The sequence below is a fragment of the Felis catus genome, chromosome C2 (genome assembly GCF_018350175.1).
Source record: "Felis catus isolate Fca126 chromosome C2, F.catus_Fca126_mat1.0, whole genome shotgun sequence".
NCBI lineage: Eukaryota > Metazoa > Chordata > Mammalia > Carnivora > Felidae > Felis > Felis catus.
In genome coordinates this window covers 667,573-679,043 of record NC_058376.1, presented here as the reverse complement: position 1 = coordinate 679,043, position 11,471 = coordinate 667,573, and the positions used below count along the sequence as shown (strand labels likewise).

The 11,471-nt window shown below is 49.7% G+C and overlaps 1 protein-coding gene across 2 annotated transcripts in view; it reads left to right on the top strand.

Moving 5' to 3' along the window:
- Positions 1–1,451: 1,451 nt before the first annotated feature.
- Positions 1,452–11,471, top strand: part of COL6A2 (collagen type VI alpha 2 chain) — a 32,974-nt gene continuing 22,954 nt past the window's right edge. For both annotated transcript variants that reach the window (XM_023238595.2, XM_023238596.2), the window contains exon 1: positions 1,452–1,586. The gene's annotated coding sequence lies outside the window, so the exon portion shown is untranslated. The remainder of the gene's footprint in view (positions 1,587–11,471) is intronic.

Below are 11,471 nucleotides of genomic sequence, written 5' to 3'. Positions count from 1 at the left end.
GGGGATGGTGGGCAGAGAGTGGGAACTGAGAGTGGCCCAGGCAGAGGGGTGATCTGGGAGCCAGGAGCAGGTGGGAGGCCACGTGCTGGGCCAGGGCACATCTCAAAGGCCCTTTGGACATCAAAGTAGGGGCGTCCTGTGGCGCAGCTGCAGGAGTGGCCTGTCCCTCCTCACAGGAGACATTACTCCCCTCTGCCTGAACAATCTGGGTCTGCACGAGGCTCCCTGAAAACACAAAGATGCCTCCTTAGAACCCTGCCCTCATCTGGCCAGTCGGTGGGACCCCAGTGCACCAGAATCAGGCTGCAGATGGAAAGAAGTGGTTAGGAAGACCAGAGGGCATGCCCCCGGGGCACATATAGGTGACCAAGAAGCAGCGCACGTCTCTCCTCTTGAGGGGAGGGTGCTAAATCAGAGATTTGCCAAACGGAAGCTGGAGCCCCAGCCCCCTCCCTGCAAGGCAGTGATCCAGCCCGGCCCCAGACCCCCAGGACCTCTGCCCAGCCCTGCCTGCACCCCAGTGGGGGTCTGCCACTCCAGAGTGGGGAGCAGGGACTCCCACCACAGCTCTGCCAGGGACCCCCAGACTCTGCTCACGGGTGGACGTAGGACATCACGGAGGCCTCTGGGCCCAGCACCAAGCCCACCCGCGGAGTTCTCCAGGGAAAGTGCACCTGCAGGCTCCACCCGCCCCGCCCCTGCAGCTCCTGAGGCTCCCCCTGTCCTGGAACCCCTGCCCTTTCCCAGCCAGTCCCCTCCCATCTGACCGGGAGGCTCTCGGGCCCTGGGGAGGCGGGAGCCCACGGCGCAGAAACACATTCTGACTCGCAGGGTCGCAGGAGCTGCGTGTTCCCAGACCAGGCTAGGTCAGGCTAAGCCTGAGCAAGGGGGACACGGAGAATGGGGACCCCTTGGCGCCGTCCAGGGGCGAGTCCCCGGTGCCTCCCACCACTCCAGGTGCAGGGCACGGCTCCCCATCTCCCAGGTCAGCTCGGCCTGGAAATCCGGCAGCGGCAGCAGGCAGCCAGGCCGGGCGTGAAGTCCAAGCAGCTGCCTCAGTGCGGTCCAGGTGTGGACGGGTGTGGACTGGGCGGCGCCGAGGGCTGTGAGGACCGCTGGGGCGGGGGCTTCGGACCAGTTCAAGGAGAGGTGGCAGCGCCCGCGCCCCGGCCACGCCCTGTTTCCAGCAGTGCCCCCCCCCCGCCCGCCGTGTCCCCCTCCAACCCTCCGTCCTCCCGGCCCCCCTCCGTCCCCCCGCCACACTGCACCCCTGTCCCTTCCTCCCCACCGCGCCCTCTTCACTTCCCGCCCCCCAGTCCACCCCTCCGACCCTACATGCCCCCACCCCAGGGCCCTCACTTCCCACCCCTGGTCCCCCGCCATCCGCGGGGCCGCAGCGCCTCCCGCTGTCCGCGCTGTCGGGGCGTCGGGGCGCGGCCCTGGCGGGCGGCGGGAGGCGTATAAAGTGGGCGGCCCCCGCCGCGGACCCCTCCCTCTTGCCCGCTCGGAGCCCGCGTCGCGGCCGCCAGCACCCGGAGCTCCTCGAGACGTGTCCGGCGAGGGCGCCCCGCGCGCTCCGGGGTCAGGTAAGCGCCGCCCGGCCGGCCCGGCACCCGCCTGGAGCCGCGGCCGCGCGCGGGCGCCTTGGGACCCGCCGGCCGGCCGGCCTCCCCGGTGGCGAGCGAGCTCCTCGCGGGGGGCCGGGGGGCCGGGGGCGCGCAGGCCTGGCGACCCCCGTTCCAGCTGCTTGCCCTCCCTCCGAGCTCCCCACGCCCGCTGCTTAGGACGCGGTGGGGACCGGGGGAGGGACTCGTCTGGCCGCCCCCTCTTTGGCACTTTCTGGGGCAGAGCTGAGGGGTTTGGGAGGGATTCCTCCATTTCCGGGCTCCGTGCGAAGACTCTGCGGCTTCCGGGCTTGGCTGCTGGGACAGCAGGGGAGACCTCGCGGTCACCTCCTCACCAAATAGCCCCCAGGGGCTCAGCGTGTGCAGGCGGACCCCTGGCTGCTTCCTGGGAGTTTGGTTTTATCTCTGGCCTAGAGATCACATTCAGAGGGCTGAGGAGCCCAAGTCACCCCCACGGGAAGACCAGCCCCTCTGACTTGGAACCCGAACGGGGTCTCCAGCGGGGCTGGTCCCTCTCCTCTGGGCTCAAGAGGGAGAGCCTGTTCCTCCTCCTTCTGGAAGGAGCTGCCAGGTCCAGAATGAGCTCTCCAGGGCCCCCCAGGCACTCTTCAGGTGACAAAGGGTCCCTGATACTCTAGTGGAGAGGACAGGTCACCCCCCCACCCTCACTCTAGAATCAGCAAGAGCCTAGCCTGCCCCCCATTCCTCTGAGGCTGGAGGTGGCCCACCCGCATTCTCAGCCCCGCTGCCCACCAAAGTCTGCCCGGTGAGACTAAGCAGGGGGTGCAGAAGTAGGAGTCCTGGCTGATGGCGCCTGTGACGGCCCCCTTGCTGGGCCAGACCCCACACCCTCCCAGGACTCCTCGTCCAGTTTAATAGGGCCCTGGGGTCCCAGCACCCTTAGAGCAAGGCTTTAGGGTAGGGGTGGGGGGGGTCAACTGAGAGGTCTCTGATACTAACAACACAAAAACCAGCAGGGCGTGGTGCCTCAGGTGTCCCCACAGGGCATATCACCACCACCACCACCACCACCACCACCCCCGCCCCCCCCATACCCAGGGAGAAAATCACCAGCTCCAGCACCCATACCTTCTGTCTACCCAGCTGTCCCCAAGAAAAGGAACCTCATTTTTAGATTAATGCCCAAGAAGAAGGAAGCTGGAGATCCACAGATTCGCGGGTTTTTTTCTTGCAATAAAGGAGTTCTGGCCCGGGGATAATCTTACATTTGTTTAACAACAACAAGAAAGCCTTTTGGGGTTTATTCCCAGCCTCATCTCACCAGGCCAGGAGGCAGGACAGGCCTTTGGGGCTCTGAGGAGGGACGCTGTCTGCCTTCCTGACGTTATTCAGAGGCAGGAGACTGGGGTGGGGGGAGCGGAGGCAGGAGCCCCGGGCATATGTGACCTGGACTCTCCCAGGCCAGGCTGGAGGGGGTGGGCACAAGGGTCCCAGGTGTGGCCCATTGGCAGACTCAGGAATCGATGCGCCGCTGGGCCCTGCTGGCCACCGTGATGCTGCCACCATGTGCTAATGAAAGAAACCCGGGAGGCTGACAAAGTCCGCAGCAGGGCGGGGGCCGTCGTTGGGCACAGCGGTTAGGGAAGGCACCGTGCAGGGACAGAGTAGGGAGGGCTCCTGCCACTGGGCCACCAGGTTGGGCGCTGCCCGGGCCCCGGCCCCGGCCAGTGCATATGACACGCAGCGGACTCGGCATCACTGGCCAGAAGGGTGGCTCTGTGTTTCCGCGAGCTGTGGGAAGCAGGGGGGCCTTCAGATGAGCACCCTGGGATGGGCCAGGTCGGAGGAGGGATGGCCAGTGCCGAGGAGAAGGAGCTGGGGCCTCGGCAGCGGCTGTGGGCCGGCCCACCCTCCTCCCCAGCCAGCATCTTCTCATCTGTAGGACCAGGCTGGGCTTAATAGTACCTGCCCTCTTCACTGCCAGGGCTGCCAAGGGTCTCCGGGTGCATAGTGTGGGAAGACCATGTTTGCACCTACAGAATGCTTTGTGATGCTGGAAGAACTTAGTTCTTATGATTAAGAAAACCACAAATAGTTTGATTCTTTCCACATTTCAGTGGATCAGTCCCTTCTCTGGCTTCTTTCACACATTTGTGCAAAGTGAAGGGGGGACCCTGGTGTGGGGTGCACCTGCAAAGAAGCAAGGATCATGGGATGCTGCTCATTGAGCAGCACCTGGGGGAGCCCAACCCCCACCCGAGGGGCGAGGGCTGGCATTGGGCCATGTCATAAAGCGACATTCTCCACAGACGGTACACACACCCTCCCGGGTGACCTAAAACATGTCAACGCTCCACGCCACACAGTGTGTGAGCCTCGTGGCGGCCCATTGCAGCCGTTGTAATAAGCAGGTGGAGGTGGGGATCCAGTGGTGAGGGGCCCCTGCTGCTGGGAGAGTGGCTCTGGGTCAAAAGCTCTGAGAAGTGTCAAGGCTTTCAGGCTTCCCGTCAGATACGCACCAGGAAAGTGGGGCAGGACGCTGGCATTCTCCACAACGGGCAGGATTGCTGTTTGGTTTGTTTTGGTTTTCTCACATGCCGGTTTCATGGGTGAGGAGCGGCGCACTGTTGGTCTGTCTATAGGGCCTCGATTCCTGTGCCTTCGACAGCTTTTGATTACTGACCATTTGCCTGGTTGTGGTTTCCCCGTGTTCCTAATGGGTGCTCAGTTTTACTAATTTGTAAGGACTTTTCCCCCCAGTTTTTAAAAACTATGGTAAAATACACATAACATAAAGCTTATTGTCGTAACCATTTTTAAGTGTAGAGCTCAGTGGTATTAGGTACATGATCACCTCCATCCGTCTCTGAAATTCCTTTCCTCTCGAAAAACTGAAACCCTGTACCCATTAAACACTAACTCCCCTTTCCCGTCCCAGTCCCTGGCAGCCACCATTCTACTTTCTGTCTGTGATTTTTTCAATATTCTAAGTCCCTCATATAATTGAAATCTTACAGTATTTGCTTTTTTGTCACTGGCGTATTTCACTGAACATACTGTATCCTCAAGGTTCATCCATGTTGTGGCAGGTGACAGAATTTCCTTTCTCTTTAAGGCTGAATAATACTGCACTGTGTGAATATACTGCACTATATTCTGTGCTTGCACTGTGGTTATCCATTCAAGTGATGCAGGTGGACACTTGGGTTGTTTTCATGTTTTAGCTATTGGGAGTAATCACTAACGTGAACAATGAAGATGGGTGTACAAATATCTCTTTGAGACCCAGCTTTTGATTTGGGGGGTGGTATATAGCCAGAAATGGAATTGCTGGATCATATTGTAATTTTATCTTTTTTTTTTTTTTTTTTTTTTTGAGGAACCACCGTACCGTTGTCCACAGAGGCTCTACTGTTTTACATTCCAGCCAATAATTCCAATTTCTCCACATCCTCCAACATGTGTTATTTCCTGGGGTTTTTTAAATCTTAGCCGTCCTAATGAGTATGAGGTGATATCCTTAGAATTTTGGTATGTGCTTCTCTAATAATTCATGACGTTGAGCATCTTTTCATGTGCTCATTGGCCATTTGTATATCTTCTTTGGAGAAATTTCTATTCAAGTCCTTCATCCATTTTTGAGTCAAGTTGTTTGGTTTTTTTGTTGTTGAGTTTTAGAAGTTCTCTATCTATTCGGGACTTTAATCCCTTACCACATGTACAATTTGCAAAGACTTTTTCCCATTCTGTAGGGTTGCCTTTTGACTCTGTGGATAGTATCTTTTCATACACAAAATGTTTTATTTTTCAGAAAATTCAGTTTGTCTATTTTTTCTTAAGTGGCTTATGCTTTTGGTGTCACAGCCAAGAAATCATTGCCAACTGCAATGTTGTGAGGTTTTGCCCCACGTTTCTTCTAAGTTTTATAGATTTAGGTCTTATATCTAGATCATGGATCCACTTTGAGTTAATTTTTGTGTCTGGTGTTAGGTAAGGGCCCAACTTCATTCTTTTGCTTGTGGATACTCATTTTTCACTGCACCAGCACCATTTGTTGAAAAGAACTCTCTTGGGGCGCCTGGGTGGCGCAGTCGGTTAAGCGTCCGACTTCAGCCAGGTCACGATCTCGCGGTCCGGGAGTTCGAGCCCTGCGTCGGGCTCTGGGCTGACGGCTCGGAGCCTGGAGCCTGTTTCCGATTCTGTGTCTCCCTCTCTCTCTGCCCCTCCCCCATTCATGCTCTGTCTCTCTCTGTCCCAAAAATAAATAAACGTTGAAAAAAAAAAAAAAAGAAAAAGAAAAGAACTCTCTTTAACTCCACTGAATGGTCATGACATCTTTGTTGAAAAGTACTTGAATATGTATGCAAGGATTACTTCTGGACTCTATTCCACAGGTCTATATGTCTGTCTTTATGCCAGTACCACACTGTTTTCATTACTATAGCTTTGTAGTAAGTTTTGAAATGAGGAAGTGTGAGTCCTCCAGCTTTGGTCTTCTCTTTTAAGATTGTTTATGTTATTCAGGGTCCCTTGAGATTTCTTATGGATTTAGAATGTTTTTTTCTATTTCTGCAAAAATCATCATTTGGATTTTGATAGAGATTGAATTAAATTTATAAATCACTTTGAGTGGTATTGACATCAATACCACTCAACTTAATATTGTCTTCCAATCCATGAACATGTATATCCAAGTCAATTTTCATATATGGCTTTTGTTATATTGAGATGGGTTCTTTCTATTCCTAGTTTTGGGGTGTTTCTATCATGAAAGGATATTAAATTTTATCAAAAGATTTTTCTGCATTGAGATATCATGTGGGTTATATTACACTGGTCAATTTTCAGATGTTGAACTATACTTGCATTGCAGGAATGAATCCCACTTGCTCATGGTATTTAATCCTTTTACTATCCTATTGAATTCTGTTTGGTAATACTTTGTGGAGGATTTTTGTGTCAATGTTCAATAGGATTATTGGTCTGTATTTTCTTTTCTTGTAGTATCTTTGTCTGACTTTGGCATCAGCATAATGCTGATGTCATAGAATGAGTAAGGGAATATTCCCTCCTCTTCAACTTTTTTTGAAAAGTTTAAGAAGTGCTGGTGTTAGTTCTTCTTTAACGTTTGGTAGAACTCACCAGCGAAGCCATCAGGTTCAGGGCTTTTCTTTGTCAGGAGATTTTCAGTTCCTTATTCAATGTCGTTACTAGTTATAGATCTGTTCGGAATTTCTGTTTCTTCATGGTTTGTAGGTTTTGTGTTTCTAGGAATTTGTCCATTTCCCCAAGGCTATCCAATTTGTTGGTGTACAGAGAAGCTACTTTCTGTGATATTTTCTTCTTAAACCATTGAGGCTGCCATTGTTGTTTCCTTTCCTCCCATCATTGCAAGTCCCCATCCCTTCCTTCTCTGGCTGAATTTACTTACAGGGGATTTAAAGTATTGCCACTTTTTTTTCCCTGTTCACTTTTCTCTTTCTTTTTGGGGGAGCCAGACATTGAAGAGTAGGGTATTAGAATGCAGCTGCATGTAGAGGGGAATTCGGTGGGCAGTGAACATGTTCAGGGAAGGTGTGTGGCCAGGAAGCACCTGAGAATACCTCTTACGTACACTTCAGGCTGATCCTTGGCACGAAGACGGCCTGTAACAATCAAAACCAAACAGCAAGCCCTGGGGAAGGAGAATCTGATTTCCAGACATATCACATCATTAGATTCAAATGTCCAGTTTTCAACAACAACAACAAAAATCACAAATCATACAAAGAAACAGGAAAGTATGGCCTGTTCAAAAGGGAAAAAAAAACATAGACCAACAGAAACTAACCCTGAAAAAGACCTGATGGTGGATCTACTAGGCAGACCTAAACACAACCATCTTAAAAACGCTCAAAAAAACTAGAGGAAAGCATTAAAGAAATCAAGAAAACAATGTCTGAAAAAAAAGGAAATACCAATAAAGAGACATCTATATAGAATTCAAGAAGAAATAAAGGAGCTGAAAAGTACAATAACTAAAATGAAAACTTCCCTAGAAGAATTCAAAGGCAGACTTGAGCAGACAGAAGAAAGAGCCAGGGAAGTTGGAGATAGGACAGTGCAAACTATTGAGTCTGAGGAACATAAATAAAAAAGATCCAAGAAAAGTGAACGAGCCTAAAGGACCAGCATGCACAGTGTGGGAGTCCCAGAAGGAGAGGAGAGAGAGAAGCAGGCAGGACAAGTATTTGAAGAAATAATGGCTCAAAACTTCCAAGTTTGATAAAGACATGAACATAAAATCCAAGAAGCTCCATGAACTCCAGGTAGGATAAATTCAAAGAGACTCACACTGAGACTCATTGTCATCAAACTATCAAAAAACCAAGACAAAGAAATTTTTGAAATAAGCAGGAGACGTGACTCATGATATCCACGTGTCCTCAATAAGATTACCCACAGATTTCTCATCAGAAGCTTGGGAGACCAGAGGCAGTGGGCTGATGATATTCAAAATGCTAAAAGAAAAAAAAACTGTCACCCAAAAATTCTATATCTAGCAAAACTGTCCTCCAAAAGTGAGGGGAAAATTAAAACATTCTCAGATAAACAGAAGCTGAGGGAATTTGTTACTACTAGACCTGACCTTCAAGAAACACCCAAGGGAGTCCTCCAGGGTGAAATGGAAGGACTCTAGACAGTAACTTGAAGCCAGATGGAGAAATAAAGATCTCAGTGAAGATAAACACATGAGCAATTATAAAAGCTAATGTTATAGTAACAACAGTAATTCCACATTTTGCTTTCTACATAACTTAAGAAACTAACGCATTAAAAATAATATTTTGTTATGTTTTGAACACACAATGTATAAAACCGTAGTTTTTTGACATCAGTAACTGAAAGCGATAGGGGTAGAGCTTGTAAAGGAGCAGAGGTTTTGTATAATACTGATGTAAAGCTGATATAAATTCAAATTAGCATGTTGTAACTTTAGGATGTTAAATGTAATCCCCCTGGTAACCATAGATACCTAAAGAATATACACAAAGAGAAATGAGGAAAGAATGTAAATGTTTCACTACAAAAATCAACTAAACACAGAAAAAGTCGTAATGCAGAAAATGAGAAACAAAAAGCTATAAGGTATATAGAAAACAAATAGCAAAAGGACGGAAGTGGGTCTCTCCTTATCAGTAGTTACATTAATTGTAAACAGATTACACTCTCCAATCAAAAGACAGAGACTGGCAGAATGGATTATAAACAAACACGATCCAACTGCAGCCGACCCTTGAACCTGAGTTTGAACTGTGCAGGCCTACTTACGTGCAGATTTTCTGCACTACGGTACTGTAAATGTATTTTCTCTTCCATATGATTTTCTTAACATTTTTTTCTCTAGCTTACTGTAGCATTAGAATCTATAATACGTATAACATACACTGTAAATGTCAATCGACTCTCTATTATCAATAAGGCTTCCAGCCAACAGTAGGCTGTTAGCAGTTAAGTCTGGGGGGAGTCGAAAGTTTTACACAGTGTGGGGAGCGGGGGGTCGGCATCCCTGACCCTCGCACTTTTCAAGGGTCAGCTGTGTACAAGAGACTCACATTACATCCAGGGACACAAGTAGGTTAAAAGTCAAAGGATGGAGGAGGCTCCCGGGTGGCTCAGTTGGTTAAGCGTCCAACTTTGGTTCAGGCCATGATCTCAGAGTTCGTGAGTTTGAGCCCCGCATTGGGCTCTGTGCTGTCAGCACAGACCCAGCTTCAGATCCTCTGTCTCCCTCTCTGTCTGCCCCTTCCCCTCTCACCCTCACTGTCTCAAAAATAAATAACCATTAAAAAAAAAAAAGTGAAAGGATGGAAAAGTTATCCCATGCAATTCGGAACCAAAAGAGAGCAGGGTGGCTGTACTAATGTCTGGTAAAATGGACTTTAAGTCAAAAACAGTTACAAGAGACAAAAGACATTATATGCTAATAAAAATTTCAATAGAGCAAGAAACTGTAATAGTTATAAACATTGCACACCTAATAGCAGGCCATCAAAATTTTTAAACCTTAAAAATATGAAATCTTGGGGCACCTGGGTGACTCAGTCGGTTAAGCATCTGACTCTTGGTTTGGGCTCAGGTCATGATCTCATGATTTGTGGGATCGAGCCCCTCATTGGGCTCCATGCTGTCAGCATGGAGCCTGCTTGGGATTCTCTCTCTCTCTCTCTCTCTCTCTCTCTCTCTCTCTGCCCCTCCCCCACTGACATGTGTTCCCTCACTCTTAAATAAATAAATACGTACATAAGTAAGTAAACTTCAGAAAAATATGGAATCTTGGAAAGACTGTTGTCTGGCTCTTGGTCTGTCCCAAGGCTGCTCACATTTGTGCTGTGAGGAAGGTCCCTGTGGGAGTCCAGTTATCAAGAGAGTGGACCCCGAGCCGTGCCGCCTGGCTTTGGACCTCAGCTCTTGGCTGAGCATCCTGGACAAGTTGCCTCCACTTGGTCTCCGTCTCCTCCCTGGGAGGCGGGGACCGTCAGGGTACCAGTGCCCGAGGGCGGTCGTGTTGCGTGAGGAGAGGTAGCGTGGCGTCTGGTGCACGGCGATCGTAGGAGATATTATTCCCTCGTCGTCTCATTCTTTCCATGTTTTCCCCAAAGGCTTCTAAGTCTGTTTCGCACTCACCTCTGGGATTTATCTGGGTCCGGGCCAGACTACGCCCGTTTCTCATCACGTCGGGGAGCCCTGGCCCGGGACCCCGTCGCTGCGCGGAAGGGCCAGTCTCAGCCCAGTTCCGTGCGGCGTGGCCCGTTGCTTGCCGGGTGGCCTGTTGGCGCAGTCCACCACCAAACCATAAGTGCCGGATCGCTGCGGTCTTATTGTGGCACGAGCCCTTGATAGCACAACTCTCCTCGTTACCCTGTGTCTTTTGTTGCTCTCAGCCACCCTTTATTCTTTCTGCCTCGGGGTCTTTTTGTCAACAGGTCGGCAGGCACGAAGCAAAAATGTTTCCTGGAGATTCTAGTCAAAATTACATTCAGGTGTAGATCCGGTTGGAAATAACTGATATTCTTAAACCATTAGAGACTCTTAAATACAGAGCACAAACTGAGGGTTGAGGGGGTGCGGGGGAGAGGGGAAAATGGGTGATGGGCACTGAGGAGGGCGCTGTTTGGGATGAGCGCCGGGTTGTGTGTAAGTGATGAAGCACCGGGATCTACCCCCAAACCCAAGAGCGCACCGTACACACTGTATGTTAGCCCACTTAACAATACATTATATTTTAAAAAATAATTTAAAAAATAAAAAAAGAAAGAACTGATATTCTTAAATACTGTGTTTCTCATCCAGAAACAAGGTTTGTCTCTCCTGTGTGTTCCTTAGAAATTTTTTTTGAGTTTGTTCAATGAGTCCTGCACATTCTTAGATTCTGAAGTTCACTCCTTAGATTTACATTGCTTTTCTTGCTAATGTAAATAGTGCTTTTTCCATTGGATTTCCTCACTAGTTGTTGCCGACAGAAGAAAATTGACAGCCTTTCGTATATATTTTTCTTATAACTGCCTCACTGAACCTCCCCTGCCTTCCTGTAAACTTTTTACAATTGATTTTATTGGGTTTTCTGGGTGGACAGCCCCGTCTTTAGTGAGGGCACTTTCCATCTCTTCCCTTTCCAAGATTTATACTTTATTTCTTCTTATGGTCCTATTGCATTGGCTTCCAACACAACACTGAAAACCAGAGAGGTTTTTGTCTTGTCTGTTTGTCTGCAGGCGTTGTTTGAGCGCAGGAGGTTTTTGTTGTGGTCGCTGTTGTTGTTTTAACGTTTATTAATTTTTGAGAGACAGAGAGAACTAGTGGGGGAGGGGCAGAGAGACAGGGAGACGCAGAATCCGAAGCAGG